The sequence below is a fragment of the Thermobia domestica genome, chromosome 8 (genome assembly GCF_964235325.1).
Source record: "Thermobia domestica chromosome 8, izTheDome1.hap1.1, whole genome shotgun sequence".
Taxonomy (NCBI): Eukaryota; Metazoa; Arthropoda; class Insecta; order Zygentoma; family Lepismatidae; genus Thermobia; species Thermobia domestica.
In genome coordinates, this window is record NC_137461.1 from 38885564 (window position 1) to 38890757 (window position 5194).

Genomic DNA, 5194 nt, shown 5'->3' on the forward strand with positions numbered 1-5194 from the left:
AATGAGTTCTTGCCCCGGGCGACAACTAGCGTAGTTATGTCGCTGTAAATGTGTCACTACTAATCTGATAATATGACATAAGTCATAGGTAGTGAAAAAATATGCAAGGTAGAGTTGATTCTCGCAGGTTTGTTTCTCTTTGGAGGTTCTATCAAAGAGGACTCAAATCATTTTGTTCGTTAATAGTATCACAATATAGCATGACTAGTTTTCCTTGAAAATATCTACAAGAGGGAGTTCACACTTGAAGGTAAGTTTATTTTCAAAGGATTTAAAAATAAGACTGAGACTATTCTTTTCATAATTTGTTGTTTCACAAATAATTCATAATATGACATAACTCGTTTGTCCTGAAAGAATCCTTATTGGAGTATCTTACTCTGCGAAGAGAGTTGCTTTTTGAAATACTTTTTAAACTAAAATTAACTTTTACAATTCTGTTTTTATTTAATAAATAAATGTTTCGTTAATAACTCCACAATCATTGATAAGTCATCTCTTGTAAAAAAATAAATAAATAAATAAAAGGATAATTTTGTTTTACAGTTTCCTCAGAAATGACATGCTGTTTTATTGAAATGTCATAAACAACTATTAAGGCACAAAACAACTAAAACATGGTTTATGACTTCTTATTTTTTAAAAAAATCCACAATAATTATTTTATTTTCGAATGTGAATGTTTTTCGAACGAAGCTTTCCAAAAAATGTCTTTTTTTTATATTATGTTCGTATTTCACAAATAAATATTTCACCAGGAACTACAGGATAGCATTGTTTACTTATTGGAATGAATACGGTGAACAGTAAGTTTTATTGTGCTACACAAATTGGCTATAAATCAGCAGGTTAAATTTCATAACTTCTTAAAAGCTCATTAATTAATTATAATGATAAAAATGATTTTTCGTGATAATATGCAAAAATATTTGAATTTCATGTAACACGACGGATTTTTTTTTTTTTTTAAGATTCTCAATCATAAACACTCAATACACTTAAAATCATTTGAATAACAAGGTATGAATTTACCACTTCTTATTAAAAGAAACAAGTTCCATGATAATTTTCGTAATAAGTATTTTCTATTTTCATTATACAGGGTGTTCATGTATTATGAGAGATAGCAAAGGCGGTTAAAGAAGTATTAGATTAACTCGTGCATTGTCTATCTAAATAACCATGTTTCAAGGTTGAGACATATCGGTGAACATTATTTGAGAGAGATAGGTGGAAGAGCGGAGCCTATACCACAGCTCCCTCTATAAAATCCTTTGCAACGATACGTTCCAATTCTGAAACTTTGCTATTTAGATAGACATTATACTAGTTCCTCTAATATGTTTTTAATCTTTGATATTTCTCATAGTTTTCAAGTTAGGCAGACTGAAAGTTACAATTTTCTCGACTTCGGAATCTTAACTTTGAAACAACGCGGCTTTCGCCCTATGGACTTATTTTATTGTTTAGGTGTGAGGATTTCACCAGTGGATTTTGGCTAGATAATAAATGAACACCCTGTATATAGTACATTTTGTCTCAGATGTTCCCGAACTATTTCACTTGAAGTTAAAACTAACCAAAAATGCGGTGGTTAAATTGGATAGGATAACGGCTTATTGTTCCTTTTAGCAGGAACATTATATGAGACAAGCTTACTTACAAGCTTAACGTTGAATACGAACCACATTAGAACAGGAAAGAAGTGATGGATTCACTCACTTTACATTCTTGGAACAAGACTTACACATTAATTTTCGTAAAAATAATTCGGTTTTGATCTAATATTACGTTATAGACGTTTATTTTTTTAAGGGTTTTTCATAATTGCTGTTACTTAAGGTAGAATCAACAATGAAAAAGGAGCGAATTTAATCACTACGAGGGATAGTTACTTCAACTTTGATACTAAAAATTGTGATCTACCAGAGTATAATCGTCAAAAGAGATGTTTAATTTGGGTGCAATATGAGGTAGATGTTCTTCAGGGTTAGTAATTGTTTTCACTGCTTCATTTTAAAATCAGCCTAGATTAAAAAATTACATTAACTCTCCTTCCCTTCTCTGATTTTAGAAACATTACTCAATGATTCGAAAAAATATTCTTTTGAAAACTATCAGTATATATTTCAGGATTTCCCATAAATCTTGCTGCTTGGGTTCAAATCAGTCAATTGAGTCCAAATGAATTTACTCTGCATCCTATCGGATTTTAGAAAAATGTTCCAAGATAATTTTCGATTATGAAATTTGATTTTCAAGTTTGAGAATTATTCGAATTAATTGTAATTGAAATTAGTGATGGGAAAAACTATGAAAATGCTGTATTACAAAGAAAACTTCCGCTCGCTTTTGCAATATACAACTTCGTTCATAAAGCTTAGACAGATTAGCGTTACTCTCAGCAGTCAGGCTATGTGAGATGAGGACTTATAATATCTACCTTTGTAAAGAGACGCCGAGATATAAACCACATGGCTCCATCCAGATATAAAATCCAGGTCTCCCGCCCCTTTATATAATAACTTTCAAGATGAGTGTTAATAATAGCTGCTATAGAAAATGAAAGTGATGAAGCTGAATTGTTGTTAGTACATAACGAATTAACCTTGATATGTATATATTCATATGTAACTAATAAACGTTCGCTTGATCAAAGTTAACAGATAAATTAATATCTGAATCATAAGGAGTGCACACAGTGTTAAAATTTCAAGGATATATTATTGTATAAATACGACTGCTAGAGAAGTTAAGGCACAAGTTGTATTCTCACCAACAAGAAAACAATTCTCGAAGCAAAAATGTTCGCAAAGGTAGGTAAAATTATAAATGTATTTAATTAATATCCTGAATCAAATTTATTCAGGTAATTAATAAAATTACATTATGTACACATAACATTTAGTAATGAAATTACTTATTAAGCAAAATACATAAACTTATTTGTAGTAAATGTATAATTGGCTATCAGACACCATGTCATTTTGTTTAGAAAATGGAGCTTAAAACAATCAATATTTTGTCCCTGATTAATTTATATATTGCGTTTGATAATTAAGTAACTTAATATATCAATAATTTTATATAGGAACATTTAGCGTAATTTACTAATGCCAATAAGTAGGAATAATAGTCGTGAACAATTTAATATGTTCGATATACAGGCGGTTGTAGAGAAAGTATGGACAGAGAAAATCAACTACGAAGTAGAAGCAATTATAATTAAGAAAATAAATTACGAGATTTGATTATGAGAAACGAAATAGAAAACAAGGAGAAACAAGATGCAAGAAGTTACTTTAAAAAAAGGAAGATAATTTCTCTTTGAATATGAAAATTTTAGCTTAGAACCATAACGGATTAGGTCTAAGTCTCCTACCTTTGCAAGAGATACCGTACAAGCGATGATAGGATACTTATTTTGATGATAAGTTTTAAAATATTGCATATAATATTAACCAAAAATATATAAACATAATCTCTATTACACGTCGATATGTTCTGCTTATCCTAATCGACATGTTGAGTAACGTTTATAGAATTTAATATAAAAAATCACCACAGAACCTTACATAGTCCATTTCCTTTCACATGAATTTTTGGAAAGGATCTAATCACAATATAAATTCCCTCCAAATTGTCTCGAACATATCATTGTGTTGAAACAATGTTATAAAGCATTCACGAATATTATGTGTTAAACAAGTAGATTAAAAGTTTTATCAACCGGTGACAATCTGAAAATAGAAAAATTCTCAGGGATTATACCCATAGAGTATTGAGTTAAATAAACAATAGAATGCGTAGAGGAAGTGTGCTTAATTGAGAATAAGTAACAAATTAAAAGAAATAGAACCTACAAGCGATATCAAAACCGTAATTATAGATCATTTGCGGACAGTTTTCGATGCTATCCAACGCTCTGATGTTAGTTGTATCATACAAGTATTTTACTAATGCTGACAACATAGAATAACAACATCAAGTAATAAAAAATTTTCTTATTTTTCAGGTCTTCGTTTTCCTTGCCCTTGTTATTTGTGTTGCTTTGGCTATTCCTAGGCCCATACCTATACCATATCCTCAAAGGATTCCTTTGCAACAACAGAGAGGAGAAAATATGCAGACAGCTAACATGATGTGGGGTGAGTATTTGTTCTAGTTTCACCAATCGTATTTGCTTGTATTTCACTTGGTTTCAAGAATAATGGACATAAATTACAAATGGAATTACAGATTAAGTATTAAGTGTTTTCTGTGTAAAACCATATTTTAAGAAATTACGTTCACTATTGTTTTGACCATGATAGGAAGATACACAGATTAATAAAAATTTTCCTGGATCGAAATTAATCATTATATCAGATGTTCCGCATAATAAAGACAATCTTTAAAAAAATTATGTGTAATCCGAATGCCCGTAAAGGCTTCGGCATTCACGACACTTGAGGCATTCAGAAAGTAATACCAAAGTGTTCTGTGGCAGAAAATCCTTCTGTTCATGTGTATCTGCTGTGGAGATCGTTCTTCATTGCCTTAGAAAATACAGTTTCTTCAAAATAAAGGGTAGAGCAATTTGATCGTTCATAGCGCATTTTCAGGAAACAAATCTTAACTGCATTTGCTCTTACTATCAGGAATGTTTCATATCAACATAAAGATCTCCTTTCTGTTTAGCCACTTGGAAACGTAAAATATTTACTTTATATTCAATTCTTATTGTAGCTGCATTCATAAGTAATGGTATCAATTTTATTGCAGGATTCCCATGGTTCTGGGGTTAATTGACTAAACATTACTTTAAATGGCTTTGGAACTTGGATGGCGATTGGAAGAAACTAACTACAATCTGTACACCAGAACAAATTGGATAGACAAGTGATAAATCTAATATTATACTTTGTACATTTCCAGTTCATGTACTTTGACATTGTTCTAACAGAAAATAAAATATAAAAGTGTTTGCAAGAAGTTCTGTTTTCAATTTGAAAATTGAGGGGCTTAGTGGAAAAGGGGCGTATCCCACATTTTAATGTTTTCGAGAAACAGAAGGTTTTGCATTGCAACTCACAAAATTTTTACTATGAAAGAAAGGTACATAATTACAACCACATATATTAGAGGACGGTCTGATATGTTTCAGAAAAAATCATCATGCATCTTTAAGAAGAAATAAATATAAGATATGCAC

At 30.5% G+C, this 5194-nt stretch overlaps 1 long non-coding RNA gene across 1 annotated transcript; it reads left to right on the plus strand.

Annotated features, from left to right (window-relative positions):
- Positions 1–2779: 2779 nt before the first annotated feature.
- LOC145691674 (uncharacterized) lies at positions 2780–4967 on the plus strand. The gene is made up of 3 exons (XR_014132487.1): positions 2780–2816; positions 4016–4148; positions 4765–4967. It is a non-coding gene; the product is annotated as an uncharacterized LOC145691674 (long non-coding RNA).
- Positions 4968–5194: the final 227 nt, after the last annotated feature.